The following is a 13,455-nucleotide window of genomic DNA, read 5'->3' as shown; positions in this document are numbered from 1 at the left end:
TGTGAATCTAATGAAAGCTGACAGTAATTTGAACACTTCTGGTAGTGTTTGGGGAGGTGAGAGGTGGCTGAGAATAGATAAGACTCAGCTAAGATGCTGGCAGTGACTTGGAAGGGAAAAAAAAAAGCCTTCCACAATTGTTTTCTTTCCTTTGGAGTGATTTAGTTGCAGCTGTAAAAGCTGCTTCCTGGCAGCTGCTGTGGAAAGGTTCAAAACATAAAAAAGTCTTGGGCTTCCCAATGGGCCTTGAGATGTGCTCCCAGACCTTGCCAACCACCTTCCCAGGAACTCCATTTCCATTATTAAAACACGCATGGTCAGTAGCAGCAGACCCCCTGGCAGTTGTCCTGATGTGGAAGAAGCAGCAGCTATGCTGCCACTGGTGGCCCTGACTAAAGGGACACCTGTCCCAGGTCACCCACAGCACAGATTAAAGGGTCTGACTCAGAGGCTGGCACAGATGGGACTGCTGCCAGCATTTATCCCAAGACCAAGTGCTGGCAGCAGGAGTTCCCTGAGTGATTTGTGTGTGAGCTGTAGCATCTCTGTAAGAGACCAGAGCTACTGATTGTAAACTGGGCAACAACAGAGACTCTGCTACCAGCTTGGCTGAGCTGCTCCAGGGTTTATCTGCCCTGCATGTTGAAACCCGTCCCTCATTTCTGACCTAGACTTGCCTTGCTCTGGGTTTGGGCCCAGTGCAGGCTGAGATGGAGCAGGTCTGGGGCAGAAATAGCCAGGTTTTTGGGACAAGTGACTCCTGCAGAGCTGCTTGCTCCCTGTATGGGTTGCCCAGAGTTAGTTCACTCTGTCGGTGGGGGCTCCACACACCCTGCAATTACTGAAAATGAAAGTAAAATGATTGTGGGAGCAACTTTGTTGTAGAGTTGAAGGCGTTAAATGGGACAAATCTTATGGGAGAGCTAACTCCTTTTATTAGATGTGGAAAACAAATTAGCTGGGTACACAAGCCCTTTCTGACACTATTGTTACTGTTATTATCCCTTACTGGTGCTGTTAGAAATGAGGGCATTGCATTAGAGGGAAGGCACATTATGCAAGTATTTAGATGTGCTGGTAACTGCTCTCTGCTGACAGGTATTTACTTAATGATAGGTTGGAGTGAAAGCCAGCAGCAAGGACAAGCTTTGGAGGGAGCTGGGAGTGCTGAGCTCTGCCTGGTCCAGCCTTGCCTGGACCTCCTGGAGCTGCCTGACACCTCCCACCCACAGTAGGCATCTCCCAAAGCCCCTTTTCTGTACTTCCAGCAGGGTCCTGACCATAGCACGTTCCCAGACTGTGTCCCCAGTGCTCTCACCCTGGTCCCAGGCCTGGTTCCCATGGATGTCTGCAGCCTCCAGAGCTGCCCTGACTTGCTTGCAAAAGGTCTTTCTGCTCCTGCCTGTGCTGGAGGCAATGCCTCCTGTGGGTACCAGTGGGACTGGTCACGTTTCCGGTGTCATGTGCTGTCCATGACGGATGGCAGAGCCAGTTTTTCTGCTCCAAAAGTGGGACTGGGGAGGAGACCGCAACACTCAAATACCTGGAGCCCTGGTTGCTGCCAGCCAGCCATCGAGGAGATCAGTTCTTTTTCAGCTCCAGGTAAGGCTCTTCCCTTTCTCCCTTATGCCATCCAGGGAATTTACAGACTCACCTGTGTATTTTAGAGGCTGGAGAAGCAGAGCAGGACAGCAGGGTGAATGAGGGTGCAGCAGGAGCATCCCTGGGACAGCTCGTGCTCCATGTGGTCTTGGGGATGGCAATGGGGGCCTGAGCTTTGTGGGAAGGACTTCAGTCCCCTGGCTGAGGTGGGAGTGGGCTCACTGTGAGCCTGTTGTACCTGGGGAGGGGGGGGGGGGGGGTAAGGCCTCTCAGGCTTCTTCTAGAAGGGTGTGAATACACAGGTTTGCCCCGTTAGCCAGAGGTCTGATCCAACTGCACCTCATGCCCAGCTTGGCGATGGACAATTGCAGCTGCTCTGTGGGGACCATCAGCTGCTCTCTGGGTTTTGCTGGTTTGTCTGCCTGGGCTTTAGGAAACCAGCTCATCTGTGGCAGGCAAACCTGCCTGCGTGAAATGCCAGGCTCCAGAGGAACAGGCAAAACCAGATCTGCTGGTTGGGAGTGGGGTGGAAAGGGAAAAAGCTGAGCATTGGCAGCCATCAGGAGCCAGCACCCACGGCAGGGGCTGCACTGGGTGCTGGGTGGCACCCCCAGACAGGGGCTTGTCAGAGCCCGCCCCATCTCTTGCAAATCAGCAGGGTTGGTCCTGCAGGTCCCCAGCAGGGTTAAAGGTTTAACCCCCCATAGAAGCATTTCTTGGCATGGGTTGGGGTGGAGCTATCCCTTCCCAGCCCTGGCTGCTGGACTTTGGTCTGGTTGTCCATCTCCTAGTGCAAAGCTCGATGTCCACCTCTGTGCCTTCCCTATCTGTACCCATCTGTACCTTGTGCCTTCCCTAACTGCTCCCCTCTGGCAGTGAAGGCACAAGGCAGGGGAATCCTCATGGATTTGGGGCTGGGCACACCATGGGAGCCATGGGGCAGCTTTGGTGAGCAGGACCTGGGGCCAGAGCGTCACCTGCACCTTCTCCTATCCCTTCCCAGGGCTGCCTTTTCTTTTGTTAATGTTTGATTATTTTTAACGATTTTAGATTAAAATGTGATTATTTTCAATTAGTAGTTGCACTTCTTAATTACGGAGGTGAATTAGATTGCTGTTCATTTTTAATTAGATTTTAACTTTGCACTGATTACATCTTCTATCAGTCACTTCCCACACTCCTTTCCTTCCCATCCAAACTCCCTCTCCCCCTGTGCCACCCCAAAACCCACTGCTTCCTGCTCCCCTGCAGCATCCTGGAGGTTTAAAAACCTTCCTAGAAAATACAAATCAATGTTATTGGCTCAGAGGCTGCAATTGGCTCCTTCAGAAGGGCCAATAACACCAACCAGATGATGTCATTTTGTGGCTAAAAACCATTAAAAGGAAGCATTAATATTCTGCCTCCCTCCAACACTTGCTGCAAGACAAACTATTTCCTAATTACCTGCTGCCACAGGGGCAGATCTGCTCTTCCCAGTGAGCAGAAGGGACCTGATCCCCTCTCCCCTGCTGCCCTATTTGTGTATGAGAGGGAGGATTTGACCTGCCCAGGCTATTTCTTAGGCTTTGTTTGGGCCTCCTATTTTTAAAGCAAGCTGTTTCCTTTCCTTTCTTTTCATCTGTCACCTTTCAAGCACCTAATCAATGCTTGGGAGTTTTCTTACCCTTGCTTTTGGCTTCTTCTCTGCTCACTGCTGTCTCCATCTCCCTCTCTGCCATCACCCTGTCCCTCAGGGAAGGTGTCCTTTCTGCTGGGGATTCCTAGAAGCCTGCTCTTTATTGTTTCTTCCTCATTTAATTTGAAATACTTCTGTAATTTGCACCTGCTCATGGTGGGAGGTTATCTCCCTGCACATTTGCCCTGAGATTTCTCTGCCTCCATCCCTCTGCACTTGCTTGCTTTCCCGGGTAGAGGGGGCTGCCTGGGTGGGCACAGTCTGGTCCTTTTGGTTTTTGTGTCGTTCCCAGATTGTCCCTGCTGTTTTGGGGGGTAGGCATTACAGAGGGCCTCTGTGAAAAGTGCATGTTCCAGGGAGGTGTTTTCATCCCTGAAAAAACTCACCTTCCTCCACTCTCTTGTTGCTCCTTCAGGTCCTCTCTGTTCCATAGGTGTGCCTGTCTCGTGCCCCAGAGCTCTTTGGCTTTGGTGACATGTCGACAATCCTGAAATGTGAGTGTTTGGTGTGGGCCCAGGGGCACCTGCAGGGTTTGTGTGTGCTGGGTGCTCCACACTGGCAACGAATCTTCTTCTGTGCCCTGCTGTAGGGTTTGGCCGGGAAGATAAGGAGAGAGAGGAGGACAAAAAAGAGAAGGAAGAAAAGGAGAAGGAAAAGACTGAGGGAGAAAAAGAGAAGGAGAAGCAGAAGAGGAGGAAGAAGGAAGAAGAAAAGGTAGGGGAATGATGGAGTTTTCTGCAGAACCGTTTACATCCTGGCTGTAAAGGGAAGGCTCATCTGACCCATGGCAAACCCACACCTGTAGCAGATGGAGCTATGCTGCCCACAGCCTAGAAATCACAGTGTCCATGGCTTTTCCAGGAAGAGACAGCTGTCTCTTTGCTCCCAACATTCCTAGTTAGATCTCCCTCCTTTTTCTCTCCAAATGGGATGCTGGTCTGGACAGCGATACTGCCTGCACTGCACACACCGTGCAATCCTTGTCCTTGGCTCTGGAGAGCTCTGTGGTGCCATGGTCACACGTGGTTCCACTACAGCACCAGTGGTGCCAAGCCTGGCTCTGCATACCCACAGGACCAGGAGTCTCTCTGGCTCCTGACTCTGAACTGCCAGGGCTCCCAGTGATGCTTGTCCCTCTCTCTTCACCCCAGCAGGGAGATGGGGAAGAGGACAGGAGCAGCAGCAGCTCTGACAGTGACTTGGAGGAGGTAATCTCACCTCAGCTCCATGCTGGGGCCTGGCTCCCCCTTGCACCCCAACCCTATGGGGTTTGCACCCACAAACCCTAGTATGGATGCTACCAAATACCTGGGATGGGACACACAGCACTCCCCTCACATGCTGTCCCTTTTATTTCTGTTCCAGGACCAAGGCGTTGCCAAGGATGATGAGAAGGGAGACAAGGATTAGTCTTTATGTGCTGGAGCAGCAGCACACGCTAAGGAGGTGGAGATGCAAATAGCAGCTTGGGCTGGAGGGCGACTGGACCACTCTTAGCCAAATAAAGATATTGTGATCTCCAAAGAGAAATGCTATTTATTCACCCAGTCACACTGCCTACCCAGTTCTATCTGTCCCTCTGCAAAAGGAAACACTCAAGGAAAGGCAATAATAGGTGGGAAGCTGGGATCTGGGTGAGCAGATTTTGTACAAGACCGTGACAGAGTCTGGAGAGAAATGCAGGGGCTTTGTCTGCCTGGCTCTGCAGAGTCCCTCCTGATTTGGCATCACCAACATCCTCCCTGTGCCCTCCACGCTGTTTGTTGTGGGATGGAGCAACGTGAGCAGGGACAGACGCCTGGAGCTGTGCTGAGCTGTTAAAACTGATTTCAAATTTATCAAAAACAAACGAAAAGCAGTTATAGGAGGAAAAGCCCTGACAAACCTCTCTCTTTTTGCAGCGCTGACCCCAGCGCAGGGGTCAGCAGCCTGTTCATCCGCAGCCCCGCCGCAGCCGCCAAGGGCTGGCATCGGGCGCGGCGCCAGGAAAAGAATAAGTGGGAAAAATTAGGAAAAATGAGCTGGCACCGCCATCTACCGGGAATGAGACGTCTGGCAGCGGGGCCATGGGTTTCATAACCGCTCGGCTGTTTTGTAAGGCTCCGAAGCGCTCCAGGGGCAGGGAGAGCATCGGGGACAGGGAGAGCACCTGGAGCAGAAAGTGCTCCGGGGACAGGGAGAGAGCATCGGGGACAGGGAGAGCATCGGGGACAGTGAGAGCATCGGGAACAGGGAGAGAGAGCATCGGAGACAGTGAGAGAGCATCGGGGACAGTGAGAGCATCGGGAACAGGGAGAGAGAGCATCGGGGACAGTGAGAGCATCGGGGACAGGGAGAGCACCTGGAGCAGAAAGTGCTCCGGGGACAGGGAGAGAGCATCGGGGACAGTGAGAGCATCGGGGACAGGGAGAGCATCGGGGACAGTGAGAGCATCGGGGACAGGGAGAGCATCGGGGACAGTGAGAGAGAGCATCGGAGACAGTGAGAGAGCATCGGGGACAGGGAGAGCATCGGGGACAGTGAGAGAGCATCGGGGACAGTGAGAGAGCATCGGGGACAGTGAGAGCATCGGGGACAGGGAGAGCATCGGGGACAGGGAGAGAACATCGGGGACAGTGAGAGCATCGGGGACAGGGAGAGAGCATCGGGGACAGGGAGAGCTCTGGGGACAGGGAGAGCTCCGGGGACAGGAAGCGCTCCAGGAACAAGGAGCGCTCCGGGGACAGGGAGAGAGCTCCAGGGGTAGGGAGAGTTCCGGGGACAGGGAGAGCTCCAGGAGCGGGGAGAGCTCCGGGAACAGGGAGCACTCCGTGGGCCCTGGATGCTGGCAGGGTCCAGCCGGCAGCAAAGGGGACCTCAGAGAGGGACACAAGGCCAGCACCCCGATCCACTGCTGCTGCCGGCAGTATTAGGACAAGCCCAGAAGTCTCATAATCAAAAAACTTAAATGCAAACTTGAGCATAAGCTCTCCCAGCTGTGTTGCTGCCTTGTTTTGTTTTCCTTAAGGAGTCTATTTTTATTAGTATTTTCTTGAGTAATGCAGATTTCAGGCAAACCCAAGATTAAAAGTCAACACTGCGGAGGATTTTACTTGAAACCACAGAATGTGGCTTTGGATGTTCTTTCCGTGGAACAAATGCAGCTGGCTCTTGTATAAACACAACAAGCAGCAGGAAAGATGCTGAGGAATGTTGTCTTAATTATCCAGCACAAAGATTAAAGGGAAAACATGAAGATGGGAAAAACAAACAACCCCAAAAGCTAAACTGGGTTTCAGTGAGCTGGTTTGGCTTCAGCAGGAAAGGATTGATTTTAACTGCCTTATTGCTTCATGAACCCTTGGGTGCGTTACTGTAAAATAATCCTGTGTGGGTTTATTTTACATATTTTACTTTTCCCTCTGTGCAAGTACACAGGACTCTTGCACAAGACACAAGCTACTTCCAAATAGTTAGAAGGAGTTGCAGCATTTTACAGTCCCCTCAGGCCATGCTACTAAAGGATGGGAATATCTTGGAATAAATTCTATGTTTGGACATGAAAAGGAGAGGCCTTGCCTTTGTTTTTCAAGATAAAGGTTGGAAACCTTTCAAGTATGGTGTGCCAGACTCTGAGGTGAAGCCTGCCCCTAGATGCTCAGTTGGAGCTGAGAGGTGCTGCATCTCACTGGAGTGCGATTCTCCTTTCCAGCTGTCAGGTATTTAATCTAAAAGCCCTGAAATTGTCCTCTGTGCCTCGTGCTTCAGCTCCCAAAATGTGTGGAGCCTGCAAATGTCTGTCTGCAGCTGACCCCACAGCCATGTCCTCACACTGCCCCAAATCTCAGCATCTTCAAGTGCTCAGGGCCAGCGCTGGGCACTCCCTGCAGTGCTGGGTGATGGTGAGCGCCAAGCCAGGTGAAATCTTCCTGTTTGCTGCTCGTGTTTTACAGTCCCTGCTTCAGGCCACTGCACCAAGCTCTCTGCAAATCCAGCTTGTGGAGCCAGATCCCCGTGGCACAAGGGCAAAGAACAAAACACACCCAGGGACTGGCTGTGTGAACATCCAGCTGTCTCCTCCAGCAGCTGAGCTTCTCCATCCTGCCTTCAGCACCTTGCCCTGCGCTTAGCTCTCTCCCCTCTGCTCCCTTCTCCTACCTTCATAGAACTGGCCGAGTTTGCCCAAAAAGCTGTGGAGGTGAAAACCATTTCAAGTTCCCCGGTGTCCCTAATTCCTCGTTGCATCTCAACCCTGCCTTGAAGCCAGGTGACGTGGATGGGCATACAGCACAAACATTCGTGCCAGCCACAGGGATCATGACTCTAAAAACACTTAGAGGAGGAGGCAAAAGGCAGGTGGAGCTTTTGGGGATGCTGAGGACCTTCAGTTCAGCAGCTGTCCTGAGGGACATGCCCCCCAGCATGACCTCGGTGTGCTGGGATGAGTGTTTGCCTGCAGACGTGCCAGCCAGCAGCTGCCCAAGCGCTGCTGGGCCTGAGGTCTGACTTCACCGGCGTGTTTGAACCACCTCCCTTGCTTTGCATCTGCAAGGTTCAGCCAGGGGTTCCTTGGAGCTGCTGTGTCTTCAGCTGGCTGGGAGAGGAGCATGGAGCACAGAGCTGGGCCAAATGCCCATCACACCAGGCTCTGGAGGGGTGGAGTAGGAAAAGAAGACCAGCGAGAGGAACTGGCAGCCGTGGAGTTACTTAAGCAAGTCTTGTTTACACAAATTTATATAATAACTTTGGCTGGTCCTCGGGGAGCAGGAGGGGTTGTGCTGCCCCTGCTCACAGCATCTGGGGGTGCCTGCAGGGATCATGTACATCATGTGGCTGTCTGGGGTGCCAAGAGGTGCCAAGAGAATTTAGATGTGGAGAAAGAATTGTTTCCTATACCATTTCACACAGAGATGCCCCCAGATAAAGGCATTTTTCTAAATGCCAAAAATTTCAGAACAGAAAGGCTGGGCCTTTCTTTTGTGATGAGACTTTTCATCTTGCATCTAGGGGCTTTATTATATAGTGTCCTATTAGGGAAACAAGGCTCTCTAAGGTAGAGATCAAAAAGAAATCTTTCCTCTGTTCCCAAGTGACCTTCTTCATGGAAAATTTCAAGCTGCTTTTTCATTCAACTAAAAAACGGGAAAAGTTAAAAATCCTCACTTTCCCCAAAAAGCTAGTTCCTGCAGCCCTGCTTATGATCTGCTAATCTCTGCAGAGTGCTGGGCAGAGGTTTCCTATGAAACCACTCTTCTATTTTTGAACTGAATAAAAGAAAAGCAAAATTCAAATGGAACTGGAGTCATACAAGTGAAGGCTGTTTTGGAAGGTGAAATCCCTGCTCCTGCACCCCACAGAGAACTCAGACTTGCTCCTCTCTGCGCTGCATCCTTCTACAACTTATCCCTTCATTCTGAATATCTGTAAACTAAGACTCTTTGCTATGTTAATTAGCAGCTAAAGTTATAGCAAAGCTTTATTAATGGGATTCATTTTCATAAAAATAATGCTAAGGATACAAATCTTTCCCAGCACCTTTCCCTCCCTTGCAAACCTCTCTAGGATTCTGTATTTGCTCTTTCAGAAGAGCAGAGCAGGCTCCTTATTCCCCAAACCTTCCTGCAATAGCTTCCTAAAACCCACAGTGGAATGGTGCCAGGCTTCTTGTGAAGGAAAACCTTCAATTTGCTCTGGCAGATTCACCAGGACAGGTTTCTGGGTGACAAATGCTCCGAGCACTAACAGCTTGACCTCTTTAAAAGCCGTGACGTCTGTGCGTTATGAAAGGAGGAGCTGGTGACGGGCTTACCCAAACATGATTCACCTGCTGTTCAAAGTGCAGCAGAGGTGGAGGCCAGCCAGCTCGTGGAACAAGAAGGCACACACAGAAATATTTGTCTGCTCCTTGAGCAGAAAGCTCTGCCCAGGCCACCACTGCTGCAAACAGGCCAGGGGCCCACAGGCAGCTATTTGTAACTGTGGGAGAGACACAGGCCTGCTCATCCTGCCTGAAATCCAGCCCAGAGTGTGTTTAGGGCTTCTTTCTGTCTGGCTGAGGAGAAGGGAAACTGCAGGGAGACCCTGAGAGCCCTCTGCATTTCTCCCCTAGACTTCAAGGTGCTTCCTTCTCCACATGGTCAGACGCAGCTTTTGGATGGAATTGGGCTTTGCAAGAGCTCTTCTGTCCTCACCAAGGACACATTGGGGTGGTGGAGATGCTGGAGCTGAAGGAACAAGGACCAGGGCAGAGAATGAGGAAGTCAGCCCCTGGATCTGGCCTGGCAGCCCAGAGGCATTCCTGCAGAGCAGGCTGTGCCAACTGCAGAGCCCACCCGCTGCCACTTGCAGCCTCCTCTGGCAAAGCGAAAAGGCAGCGCTGGGTGCCCGCCAGCCCTGCTGGCATCTCTGTCAGGTGGGTGGGAGCTGCACAGGAAAAGTGGAAAAAGGAAGAACTGAGGGAGGCGGCACGTACTCACTTCTTGCTGAGGCAAGGAGCCAAGGCCACTAGAGCTGGTGAGAGAGTGGGGCAGGGCAGCTGGCGAGTCCCCAGCTGCAGCGGCGGGCCACCACGGCGTCACCCGGGCCACAGACACACAGCAGCTTGTGAAGTGGGCAGCTTCTGTCTGCCCTGCAGTAAAGGCTGATTACAAATCTGCTCTCCCCATCCAGAAGATTAAGAGGCTGATGTGACCTCCAGGTCTGGCCCATGGGGATGCAGCTCCCTCTGGACATCAATCTTCTTGGAAGTGGTACAGTGTAGAGGTGTCCTCAGGGAGTTGTCTTGTTATGACTTTTCCTCCTTAATCACTTTGTTACATTATCCATAACATAGTTTGGGTGGTTTAGGTGGTGCTGAACAAACGCTGCTGACTTCAAGGCTCCTCCTTGGGAGCTCCTATAGATGGAGGATCTTCAGCTTCAATAAAAATACCAATAAAACAATTGCAAGGCATCGAGGCAAGCTTACAGCACCCTGCACCACAGCCCATGGTCTTGTTACCCATCCCAGGGCTCCTCCCCAGGATAATGGGGACAGTTCTGATCGGGTTTTGTATTCTCTCCTCAGGGGTATGTGGTTTGTACATGACTGCCCATACTGTGAAAAGATATCTCCATCTATTGTATGTGGGACTTGCTTCCAAGGCTGACTGATAATGTTCTGCCAACCTCTTTGCCAAGATGTTTGGCTCGAGAGACTAAAGAGCCAGATATGAATCTGGGCTGTCCCGCTGTGACTCTCCAGTTTCCAGAAGTTCAGGCATAAGCCTAGTTACATGAACAATGTAACTTGCAGCTCTCTGTCCCACCAATCCATGTGAAAGTCAGCTCCTTTCACTAGGAATGATGCTGCCTCAGGCAAAGCCTGTATGAGTCAGAAGGAAAAAATATTAAAGTCTTCTTAATCCCCCGACCCTGTTTACATCTGATCCTCTGTACTGAGAGTCAGGACTCCTGTGAGCACTCAAGCAGCAGAGTTTCAGGACTTGGGAACAATACCACGTAATTTATATGATTGCTTCCTGCCCAGTGCCTGGTCAGCACAGCGCAGAACTCGAATCCCAAACCTCACAGAGCACTGTGGCAATCTGCCTGCCTCTGCCAAGAGAAAACCAGCAGCAGCTCCCCCAACTGCACGCAGAGACCTGAGAGCAAAGATGCAGGTTATAAAAGATGAGCTCAGGACAAAGAGACTCCCACACCACCTGCTTCCACTTGCTTTTGCTCCACTTCCCAGGAAAGGCTTTGAACCACATGTAACAAATGGGGAAACGTGGTGCTTGAATAACATCCTGGATCTAGAAATACTATGATGGAAAGAATGAAAGAAAAAATTCCAGGAAGCTGATGTGTTTGTTGACAGGTTTGGGGAGGGGGTGGGGAGGGGAAGGGGGGATGATGCAAATAATTCCCTGCATGTTACAGGCATGTACTGAGGTGTAAAAATAATTCCTTAGGCCAACTCTCAAGGCTTTCAGACAGGCAGGATCCAGGTGCAGCACTGCTGGGGCACAAGTGTGCCTGCACAGGTGCTGAGGATCTTTGCCTGATCACCCAGCAGGCTGCCTGGCACTTGGACACGCCACTGTGAGCCCAGTGTTGGCCCTTGTTGATAGCAACACTCCCCCTCCTTGGCTGGGGTTCTGACGCTTTCCTCCTTGTGTGGGTTTAGAAATGGGAGAACTTGTTTCACCTCTGTGCAACAGGACTTTCAGGTCTGATGGTGCTGGAGGAAGCTGGTGGGTAGAGCAGGGATAGCAGTGTGGAAAAGGGGTCATGACATTCAGGGTACATGTTCCTGTTTACAAGTGCTTGTGGTGCCTTTGAAGACGCCCTCAGGAGCACGCAGGCCTCCTCTCTGAACAAAAAAAGGCAACACTGGGAAGGTGCTGTCACCTCAGAGCCACTCCTTAAACCCTAATGTGTCAAAAACAAGTGTCAATGCTTGCAACAAATATTTATGCACTAAAAGTGAGCAAACACAGCTGGCGTGCAATCCCTGATCCCAGTGCTGGGCTGTCAGCAGTCTGGACCACATTAATGAGGCTGTGCTGGAGCCGAAGCACAAGCGGACGTGTGGCTGGGAGCCAGAGGAGAAGCTGCAGCAACACCTGGAACTCCTCACCCTACACTGACCCTGGGATATTTCCCACCTCTAAACTGAAAAAAAAAAAAAAAAAAATCCAGTTGTGCTTTGCAAATAGTTCCTCCACACAGTGGGATCTGTCCTGTGTTATGCAACATGTGAAGTTCTCATCTGGCCAGCAGAATGGTTAGCATTAAGCATTTAAAGCCTTTTTTTTTTTTTTTCTTTTTCAGTTATGTACTGAGTCAGCACAAACAGGGCAGTGACAAGAGAAAGCATTCAGAGTTCTGAACCAGCTCAGCTCTGGACGGATTGAAGAAAACAAAATGTTCTTGCACACTGGTGCTAATGAAGCCTGGTTTGCTATGGCCTCGTGTGTCGTGGTTGATTGATTTTAAACTGTATTATGCAAAGCAGCAGCACTTCTGCTCTGCTTGTGAGGCGCTGGAGAACCCACACATGGTTGTGGAGTGAATCAGGAGGTGAGGGAAAGAAGGAGGCAGGTCCCAGGTGAACAACCTGGTGTCTCCCACAGGAACTGGCTGAGGTGATGAAAGGTGCTGTGCTCCTCACCTGAGAGCAGCTGCCCCTGGCAAAGGGCTGCTGCTCCCAGGCTGAGCCATACAAACGGGTTATTGTGCACTTTGCTGCAATGTTGGCTGTGGTAGCTAAAAATCACCCTCATTTCATGGCTCACGAGCCAGGAACGTGCTCTTCTTGAGGGTGAAACCCTCCTGGTGGCAATCTTTTTTTTAGTCAATAGCCAGGTTTTGGTGGGAAAACGAGCCATGGTGACAACTAAACCATGAAAGGAGAGTGTTTGGTGTGAATGAGCTTTGTCCACCCGAGGAATGCCCATGGGAGAACTGCTGGGGGAAGGGATGTGCAAAGTCCGCTGAGGCGGGGGGGAGGGAAGAGCTAAAGACTGACATGGAAAATGTCCCCTGCTGGGCAGAGTCCCAGACAGACTCCAATGCTCCCAGGGTGACCACTGTGCCTAATGCCACGCTCAGCTTTTCAGGGCAGTGTTACCAAATGTCACCTGAGATTTCTCCAGTCTGGAGGGATCTCTTAAAAAGATAACGGAGAAAGCAATGAAGCCTATCAAGCCCATTTCAAATGCTTTGTTGAGCTTTTAAAACCACTTATGAGCCGTTTAATGTAATTGCAGTAGATTTGGAAACAAAACCTGCTCCACAGCCCAACCTCCGCCAGCCACTCCCTCAGTGGGTCATGGGTTTCACCAGCACTGACGTCCCACTGGTGATCTCCCTCCCTGAGCAGCTCTGCCAGTGTGTGCGTGGGTTTGGGTTGTTTTTGGGGACACACAAATGAGCCCTTGGGGAATGTGTATCATCCTTATATAAATTCCGATCTACTAAGCTCCAGAAGTGACAGATATCAGCTGTTTTTCTCGGCACCTGCTGTGCAGGAGCTGCTGGCTTTTTTGCTGTATGACTGTGTGGTGAGGGGATGCATCTCCCTTGTGACACCGAGCCCATCCTGGGGGTCTGTGAATGGGAAGGGGATTGTCCACAAACAGGGTTTGAATTCATTCAGTTCTGGGTACGTAGAGCATCTGAGGGAGATGCAGTTTTGCGTGTACATTGGA

General features: G+C 51.2%; 1 long non-coding RNA gene across 1 annotated transcript; it reads left to right on the top strand.

The window, feature by feature from the left end:
* The first annotated feature begins 3,875 nt into the window (after positions 1–3,875).
* LOC128795541 (uncharacterized) lies at positions 3,876–4,781 on the top strand. Its single transcript, XR_008433580.1, has 3 exons — positions 3,876–3,994; positions 4,432–4,488; positions 4,646–4,781. It is a non-coding gene; the product is annotated as an uncharacterized LOC128795541 (long non-coding RNA).
* Positions 4,782–13,455: the final 8,674 nt, after the last annotated feature.

Source organism: Vidua chalybeata, chromosome 15 (genome assembly GCF_026979565.1).
Source record: "Vidua chalybeata isolate OUT-0048 chromosome 15, bVidCha1 merged haplotype, whole genome shotgun sequence".
Taxonomy (NCBI): domain Eukaryota; kingdom Metazoa; phylum Chordata; class Aves; order Passeriformes; family Viduidae; genus Vidua; species Vidua chalybeata.
Note: the sequence above shows the minus strand (reverse complement) of the source record. Positions and strands in the feature narration are given on the sequence as shown.